The 10,487-nt window shown below is 33.6% G+C and overlaps 1 long non-coding RNA gene across 1 annotated transcript; it reads left to right on the forward strand.

The window, feature by feature from the left end:
• Nucleotides 1-6,895: 6,895 nt before the first annotated feature.
• On the forward strand, nt 6,896-10,159 carry LOC141670457 (uncharacterized). The gene is made up of 3 exons (XR_012554553.1): nt 6,896-7,010; nt 7,162-7,230; nt 9,934-10,159. It is a non-coding gene; the product is annotated as an uncharacterized LOC141670457 (long non-coding RNA).
• Nucleotides 10,160-10,487: the final 328 nt, after the last annotated feature.

Genomic DNA, 10,487 nt, shown 5'->3' on the forward strand with positions numbered 1-10,487 from the left:
AAGTTATGATTGGTTCTGTGGGTTCTTCAGACCGCATCTTGATTTTCCTCGATAGTCTTTAAAAATGCGTTATGTTACTCGTACTCGGCTAGAAGTGTACGAAATGGACGCGTGTACGAGTATCGGACTCGGTAACTTTTTGAAAAATATACATATTTTTGGTCTAAAATAAGTGTCCAAATTTGAGTGTCCATATCCGAGTGTCGAGTGTCCGACACGGATACTCAAAGATAAATTGAAGAGTCCGACTAACATAGAAAATGCAATATAACGGAGAGGGCAGAAACTTTTGTATTATTTAATAATAATAATATTTGTGATTTTTAGTAGCCTCCAAAATCTTCAAACACCAATTACCAGATGAAGCATGTATTAGCGTTCCCACAAACATGAGTTAAGTGAGTTAAATTTTAAAGACAACATTGATCAGTAACTTATGAACAAATGTATGTTAATCATGCACAAGTGTATAGCTTGTGACCATTAGATTAGCCTGATGTAAATAGACATATTACAAAACTTATAATATGACTTTTCTCTCTTGTACAGCCATCCTCTGCTATATAGTGCCTTTTATGTGTTGATGTTTGGAATAAAATTTTGAGAGAGAAGAATTTGATTAGAGCTTTTGGCATTCATTAACAAAAAAAATCAATAAGATGATTAAAGATTAAAAAAAATTCTTTACCTCCTCCGACAATCAAAGTTATAAAATGGTACAAAAAATAAGATATGAGAGTTAAGTTATTATGATTTCAAACATCATAAACAAACACGTTAGTATGGAGAAAATGATTTAATAATTATGACAAGTAAAGTTTAGTCGTTATGGTTCCAATTTCAAACATATTAGAACAATCGAAACATACTGGTATGGAGATCTTGTTATTTAGCCATCATAATAGCTTTTTTTATGAATTTGTTGAGAACTAGTTGTAGGAAGTCACTAAATTTCCATCCTTTTTTTCTTCTATTAATATTATATGTTCAATATTTACAATAATGTGATGTTAAAAAGTTGGAAATCTACCGTTTCCTCTGAACATGTTTGGACACCGTCATTTCCAAACAATCAGAAAGCTTTTCTACTTCTGTTGTCCTACATTCCCCTCTTTGAAACAAATTAATTTATCATCATTCATTTTAGTTTCATGTTGTGTCATTGCATAAACATGTTGAAGCCCGTTATGTTACCTGACAATCGTGTGTATGTTAACTAATACATCATTTTCTAACTGTTGGATGCCAGAATTTAAAAAAAAAAATTCCCTGTCTGCGGAATGCTGCCTTTTCGCATAAAATAAGTGCGGAACATCTTACTAATAATAGCGGATGAACTGTACTTGCAGTTTATAACCCTAAAACGATCGCACTTTCCTTTTTGTGCAACTTTTGTCAAATTAATAGCAAATTTGGGGAATTATTGATTTTGTTCATCCTTAATCATTAGTTTCATTTGGTAAGCTCAATTTCTTGTTTTTTTTTTCTTGTTTTAGTTATGTATAAGATGTTTGCTAGGTTTGAAGGTAGAAAATTTTTGAAAAAAGTGATAATGTTGTAAATAGTGAGGTTGTTGATGTTAGTGGTAGTTGCTTACGTAATGATAATGTAGATTATGTTAACCTTGTTGATGATTGTGATAAAGATGTTTTTGTTAGTGAACATAGATTTGAAAATGAAGATTTTGCATGAAAATAGTGAGTTTATGCATGATAGTAGTGAGACAATGAATAAGAGTGTTGTTGGAGAAGAAGATAATGCAATTCCTTTCTTGAGTCAAAATTTCCCTAATTTAGTATCCGTCGAAAATGTAATTAAGGCCTACGCTTTGAAAAATGGGTTTGCAATAAAGATCCAAAATACATAAAGGCGTGTGGACAAAACAATATATGCCCGTACTTGTGTTTGTAATTTAGTGGGAGAAAACCACGATAAAAAACCCGTAGAGGATGAAGAAATTTCGATAGGAAGTGTCGGTAGTGAGAAGAAGAAAAGGCATAGAGATAAACTTCCTAGAAGTGGATGTAAATTTAGGGTTTATGTGATTAATAGGCGAAATACAAGGAATTGGGAGATAACATCGTTGGAGTTAAATCACAATCACGATGTCGTGTCGCCTTCTAAGATGAGTTTTATTAAAAGGGAGCGACATGTAACTGCCGCCCAAAAAAAATTAATTAAGAGTTTCCATGTTTCGGGTATTGCGCCTATACAACAAATGAATATATTTGAAAAAAATGCACGGAGGAGAGGAGCAAATAGGATTTCATGCCCAACACTTGAGAAATGTCATGCGTGATTTTAGAAAAGATAATTTAGGTGTGAATGATGCTCAAGCGGGATTGGATTTGTTATAACGGTTAGAAGAGTAAAGTGGAGGAAATTTTTTTATTCGGACTCTAATTGATGAAGAAAGAAGATTGAAGTGTCATTTATGGGTTGACCCCCGGTCGTTGTTGGCCTACAAAAATCTTGGTGATGTGGTTGCATTCGATACAACATATCGAACAAATAGGTATGTTATGTCGTTTCTGCCTTTAACCAGAGTGAATCATCACTATCAATCGTTCTCTTTGGATTTGCACTAATGCGTGATGAATTGAAGACTACATTTGAGTGGGTTTTGGGTACTTGGTTAGAGGCTGTTGAAGAAAAAACACCTTCATATTTAATATTTATTTTGACTTTACCCTCCCGGCTATTATCACCGATTAAGATCAAACTATGGGGGGGGCAATTCAATCTCAACTACCAAACACGACACATTTTTTGTGTTCGTGGCACATTAGTAACAAATTTCCGGAGAAGCTCTCAACCTACTATGCGAAGGAAAAATTTAAAGGTGACTTTAACAATTGCATATATCACTCGTTGATCGAAGAAATTTTTGAAGATAGGTGGAAAGCATTGATCTTGAAATACAAGTTGGAGGATAATACATGATTGCAAGGCTTGTATAATTTGAAGCATAAGTGGATCGATGTTTATACACATAACATTTTTTCCGCAGGTCAAAAAACAACATTGATAAGCGAAGAAATGAACGCCTTTTTTTATGCTTATGCAGGGTCTTGCACGGGGTTGAAAGAATTTATTGAGGGTGCACAAAAAGCTTTAGAAAGACAATTTATGCGTGAGAAAGTAGAGGATTATAATACACGTCACAAAATTCGTTGCATGCGAATGAATACCGCCTTGGAGCACCATGCCGCTTCCATTTATACTAAAGAGATGTTCAAAAAAATTCAAGACAAATTGGTTGAGGCCGCAAAGTACTTTGTGGAAAAGGATAGAGATCGTTCCTTACAAGATGTGGAGGATACGTACTACAAATGTTATCGACCATTATTGGTTGAGTCTAAGAGAACCGCTTATCTTGTTGCCTTCAACAAATTGTCATTTTGGGGTTCTTGCATATGTAGAACGTTTGAGCATTCGGGCATGTCGTGTCGTCATATTATTGTCGTGTTGACAAAGAGGTGTGTGACCGAATTACCGGAACATTTTGTGAAACGGAGGTGGACTAGGGATTCCAATAGAGTTGATGGTGTGTTGCCATATCACATGCCCGAAGATGATGCCCCATCCCATGATTTGACTCCAACAGAAAGATTTAATGACATGACTTTGCTCACTATGGGTTTAGTCATAGTTGCATGGCATCGAAGGAACGGCATGAGTATGCCGTGAGAGTTATTAATCGAGAGATTGAAATTATTCAGAAAATTATCGTTCATGGGGTGGAAGGTGTTGGAAGTGAATTTGATACCAAAATTACTCAAGAAAGTGGAGAAAAGTTGCATAAAACTATTCTTGACCCCGTTGTTTCGAAAACCAAAGGGCGCAAAAAAGTGCACCGAATTAAAAATGCCGTTGAGGAACTTGCAAGAAAAAAGGAAATGCGGACATTGCAATATTGAGGTACATGATGCTAGAAAATGTTTAGTGAAAATGGAAGAATTGAAAAAAGTCAAAGTGGCCAATTGTAATTCAAATTTTATATACCACTCTCTTATATATTATTTTGTCGTGCTTTACACTTATATTGATTTTAGTAGTTCTACCTCATTTTGCTAACATGCATTTCTTCTTGTTATATGTAGGTGAAATGGCTAATACTTCGGATGACGAGTCGGTGTCTCACGTTAGCAACACATTCTCGGACTCGGACTCCGAATTCGAGGATTTTATATCCAACATTTAGCGAGTTGGATGCAATCGCTCGTGAATGGAGCGAGGAACTAGCACGGTTTAACGAAGGACCTCCCCAAGTGGAGGAAGAAGACCCGGATTTGCACCCTCCCGAAAAAAAGGCATACCGTTCAAGGATTTGGGCTGAAGTATGCCATTGGTTAAACCTTCCTTGTAAATGAAAGAGATGTGTCCTAAGTCCAATCATGTATGAAGATTTAGGAATAACTTTTTTGTAATCTGTTTTTGATTTCATTGATATTAATAAAAGACTTGTTTTGTTTTTATTGCGGGCTCTATCTATTTTAAGTGTTTAAATAAGATATACCACAGTTTAGAGTAAAGCTTTTATGGATTGTGATGAGATCATAATAATGAGACCTAAAAGATGATAACTCTAAACTTAAATAGTTCTTGGTCGTAGGATTACTAACTGGTAATTAATAATCCACAAAGATCGGTACATACTATGCTTGCTTTATTATAAAGGATGTCTGTTCTCATAGACATATGTGTGGTGACACTAAAGCTAGTATGTAGGTGCTTATTATAGAATAAGTTCACTGAACATGACTCACACAGCTGAACAACTAATGGAGCTCACTCACGTGTCAGTAGTTGTTCACATAGTGATAGTTGTACAAGTATCCTTAGACTTGAGGTCATCATAGTCATCTTGTGTACACTGAACTATGCTTTGGTTTAGTTCTTAGTCTCTAGGGACAATTATAAGGGCTCTACTGGGTATAGGAATTTGTACACGAAGATAGTGTATGATCAATAAAGGATCTACCCCTTCCAGTGAAGGAAGAGAATGTTCAATGTTGATTCACTTATGCTAGTTCAGGAATCTCTGACCAGAGTGAATGAAATTAGAAAGGAGTTTCTAATTTACATTAAATAGAATTAAGCATAGTGAATGGGAAAGCAAATGATTAAATAAGATAGGCTTGACACGAGATCCATGCCTTATATTTAATCATGACATTGCAGGGTAGAAGGAATTAATTGTACGGTAACTATTCACTGAATGGGTTCTTGGTATTCTAAGCAGTGAATTCATATTATCTGGATAGTCGAGATATGCTGAGAAGTATCCCTCACGATGTAGAATAAATATGATTAATTAATTAATCATATTTAATGAATTAGAGAATTTATATAAATATTGATAAAATAGTTTTATTATTATTTATTTCTACTACCGGCTTAATATTGAACCTACAGGGTCACACCATAAAAGAGAATGATTTAATAGTGGAGAAATTAATTAATAATGGCTGATAATTATTTATTTATGAAATAAATAATTAATTGGAAATTTTAATAATTGATTAAATAAGATTTAATTGATTATAAATTAATTAAGAAAAAGTTCTTAATATTATTAATTAAGAATTTAATTTTGGAAATTAAATCAAGTGAGAGAATTATTTCTAAAGTTTTTAGAAAAAGGATTAATAATTAAAAGGTGTTTTAATTATTAGTGAGAATAATAAAGGGTTAATAATAATAATATTTTATGGGAAAATTTTCAACTGAAAATTTTGCCTATAAATATACTATTATAAACCCTATTTTTGCCTCAACCTAAAAATTTACAAAAACCCTAATTCTCTCCACCTCCTCCTCCTTCATTACATCGATTTCTTGGTGGATACCGGTGGAGTGTTTCACACTTGAGGAGCAACTGCTAGGGACCTCTGCTCGTGGTTCTTGGATCGCTTTAAAGGTTAGAAACGATCCCTCAATTTAATTCACAATCTGTATGCGTATTATATGGATTTTATATCATGAAAAATTGTTTTACCATGCTTCTATGATAGATAAAATCCTACAATGGTATCAGAGCATAGGTTGTATGCATATAGATCTGTGATAAAAATTTCAGAATTTTATGTGCTTGTATGAATTAACTATGATTTTTACAAGTTATATCATGGATTAATTATGACTGATTAGAAATTGTTTCTCAGAATTATTTTGACTGTAGATCTGGGTTCTACAAGTGTTGTAGATCGTCTGGGTATTTTTTTCATAATTTTATGATGAATGGATTAATTATTATGAATTTTTGAAGTTGTTTTAATTAAATTCGTAATTATAAATATATATATATATAATCTATGTAATAACCCCAATTTTTGGAATTTTTTGAAACCCTTATGAATAGTGATTTTGCTGATTATGCTGAATAAGAAAACTTTTCATACCACACTTTGTAGAGGTTCTTTTATTGTTATTCTGAGATCTTATTAGTACTCTACATGGTATATAAGTGTATGTAAAGATCGTCAGAATCCAAATTCGAACACTTTGATTTTTCCCGAAAATCCACCAGATACCGAAAGAATTGAGTATAAGGTAATAGGATAAAAAGGATTTAAATTCAAGGATTATAAGAGAGGATCATATAAGAAATATAATATATTGAGAAAGGTTTAGGGGAACCCAAGTAATAAGATCCTGGGTATGATCCCTCAAACGATAAACGAGAACGAAAATTAAGCGAACCGTATAACAGATAAGCGGTCATTAACCAAACAATTAAGCAAGGATTAGCATAAGAAGATGCTTCCACCACCAAGTGATGACAAGTGGCAAGAGATGAAGTCACCAAGATGATGTCATGCTTAGTCATACTCCACTCACTTTAAACAACCAACAAATCATCCAAATATCCCATTCATTTCATTTTCCACCACAAAAACATTCAACAAAGCAAATACTCTCCCAAGAACACATAGCTCACGGCTTTTTCATTTTTTTCAAGGAGAAAAATTCCAAAAATCAAGTTTCTAGCTTTGTTAATTTGCAAGGTAATTACCCAAGGTCCCTTATGATTAGATAAGCATATCCTAGGAGTTTAAGCTTATATTTCTTCATGAATCTCTTCCAATAAATCAAAGAAGAAGATGATGAATAGTGTTTTCAAGATTACTAACTTTATTTTCTTTGATTTCCTTTAAGATCCAAGCATTCCTATGCTATCTCAAGGCTTCTTAAGGCTTCCTAGCTACTCTAATCACTCCAAGGAAGGTATAACCCCTCCAAACCCTAACTTTACTTTGAGCATTAGGTTTGGTTTTGTTTGTTATGGTTCATGAGAGGCATGGTTGTTGTGTATTTAGAGATTGGTTGGTTTTGTGATGTTTTTGGAATGGTAAATCTTGGTAATTAGTTAATGAACTTAAGTAAGCTTTTAGTTCATGATTGAGAAGTAGTATAAAGTGGAAACCTTGAGATGTTGGGGCTGTTGTAGTAGTATATGGATGAAATTTGGTTGTAACAATGATTGTGGGTTGATTGTGGATTGAATTGGAGTAGTATAAAATTTGGTAATCGCGTAAACATAGCCGTCGTAATGCCCGATTTACTTTAGACTGTTTTTGTTCTTAACATCAGGATCCGTGAACTCACTGTTAGGTTTTGACCATTGCCATGATTAGATAGTTCATGTTACGAGCTTCGTTTTGATATGTGGTTCGTTTGAATCCGATGTACGGTTTAGGAGAAACGACCGTTTTAAGTAATAGCGCTTCGCGACCGAACCATTACCCCTCGCCTTACTTTGAAACCTTGGTTAAGGACCTTAAATGACTAATTGGGGTATGAAACAATTATGTAAAGTGGATTAGGCAGTTGGTAAGGTGCTCGCGAAAGAATCGCCTTAAAACTCTTAATGGTTAATTTATTAAAAATGGTGGAGCCGAGGATACTCGAGCGACTTAAGAGAATCGTTGAGCACATAGCGAGCGTTAGAGTCTAATTGGTTAAAGTATAGATTCATAAGCGACTTTGGTTTAATTCTAACTTATATGTGGTTTATAGGTTACCAGACTCATCCCAGGACTTTTACCACCCCCAGTCGCTCAGACAAGTTTTCTACCCGTTATACTGTTGTTGTGATGTGTATATGTATATGCATTATCTTGTGATAGATGCATGTTGGTTAATTAGCAAATTTTGCGATATATTGAAGCATGCTGATATGGTATATATATGCATGTCTATTTCATAATCTGGTTATCTATCTGTTGATTTCAATACTTATAGTTGCATAATACCTATACTAGAGATAAGCAGTAGTTGCGTATACCCTTAGTATAGGGGACCCAAAGGTGAACATTTTTCTAAACCGGGAGTCGATGTTCCCGAGTATATAATATATATATATATATATTTATTTATATATATATATATATTGATATAGTTTTCAAAACTATTAATCAAATAAGGTTTATTCGATAACTTTATTTTATTTATTTAATGAATATTATTTTGAATATTCATTCGAGGATTTATGACTCCGTTATTCTATTTAATGAATATTATTTTTGAATATTCATTTGAGGACTTATGACTCCGCTTATTTACCAAATATTATTCTTTATTTTATTAAAGAATAATGTTTCGATAATCAAACTTATTTTCGATTATTCAAATAAAGATAGTACTTTCGTATAAGTATATCTTTGGTTATTTAATATTCATTTCAAGTATGAGTTTTAAAACTTCTACTTCAAATTGTTTATATAGAGATTATCCTTATGGGAATATTATTTAAATAATAATATTCAGATATTTTCTATTATATTGGGACTGATTTATTTTATTAAATCAGCATTACTCCAAACATTCTTAAAAATGTTTTCGAGTCTTCAAAATGATTTTAAAATTAGAGTGGATCCCAAAACTCATTTTTTTTATATTTAAGATCCTCCTTTCAAAGGGGATTTAAATACTCGCTCAAAATCTGAGGGATCCGGCTCTGTGGTGTATTTTATATTCACAACGAGGTTGTTGTTTTGACAAATAAATTGATTACTTACCCAACGTTCGGGAAGTAAGTCCATCTATTGAGTCGGCATAAGCAACATGGGCTCAGTGGGCGTCCATGAAAGTGTAAGTCGCTCAGTGGGAGTCCATAAAATGCGTAAGTGGTTGAGTGGCAGTCCAGCATAAGGTCCTATTGCGGCCAGGGTGATGACCAGTGGGGAATTCGTCCATCTACTAGTAGAAAAGGTTACTTATTGGTATCTTTGCCTGATCAGCAAGATATCAGGTTTATGCCAAGGTTTTCTCCTTTCCAAATTCATTGGATATTGCAACTCTGTTTATAATTTTCATAACAGAGGTTTTCAAGGTGTGTATGAAATATATATATATATATATATAGGTGTATATATATATCGGGACTTAATGAAGTATCTCGTAACTTCATTATTTATAATGATATTCAAAGATTGAATCTATTCAAATCTTGTCTTGTAGTCTCATCTATGTGATGAACTTTTGAAACTAATTATAACTTGAACGGTGGTAGTTCAAGTAGTATTCGGAAAAGATATAAGTATATTGGAGTATCTTGTAACATCATCTTTTCAACTTATATCTGGTTAATGATTATCTTATGCATGACAAAGATTTTCACAAAAACGTTGAGACAAGGTTAGATATATGAGATCACCTTGCAACGATATTTTTATAAAGTTATAAACTAGAACTCTTTGTATATTATGCATGGAAGAGGACTTCCAAGATTTTGAAAAGTATATATATACATATATACTGAATATTTTGCGACTTGGTCGTGTTAAGATATCAAACTTGGTTCATTTCTTCTTGACCAAGACTTTCATGAGTACTATGAGAATGCTCATATATTGTTAATTATTATACATATTATTTCGGTGGGCTTGTTGCTCACCCTTGCTTTCTTCTTTCATCACACAACAACAGATAGACAAGATGAACAGGATCAAGCTCCCAATTCGCGAGCAGATAGGAAACGTTCCGCAGTTTCCTGTAGGCGTTGATGCCGTGTAGCTGAGGTAGGATCTACCAATAGGCTAGACTTTCAACTTTCGATGTACCAGACTTATGTATATTTATGAATTGTAATAATGGCAAAGAATATGTAAATTATTCAGAAACCCTTTTTAAGGTGAAATGGTTTATAATTGTGGAATAAAATGACTTGTGTTATTTTTGGTATTCATCTCTGAGACTATAACTTGTGGTGTGTGTGTGTATATTGTGGGGTCACAGTACGCAGTAGTTGGTTGACTGTTAAGATTAAGTATTGATAAGGGAAATGGAACTCGTGACAACCTGGATCCCCGACCCCGGATTTGGGGGTGTTACAATCTATTAGTATATATATATATATATTTTCTGGCTGCTGTGCTTTGAAAGAGCATTGTTATGGTGTGATGGCACGGAAAAAGGTACGGCGGCAGCACGTTTTTCTGTGCAAAGCAAAGGCGGTGGCGGATGTCAGAAAAGAGGGGAGG

This window comes from Apium graveolens, chromosome 7 (genome assembly GCF_009905375.1).
Source record: "Apium graveolens cultivar Ventura chromosome 7, ASM990537v1, whole genome shotgun sequence".
Lineage (NCBI taxonomy): Eukaryota > Viridiplantae > Streptophyta > Magnoliopsida > Apiales > Apiaceae > Apium > Apium graveolens.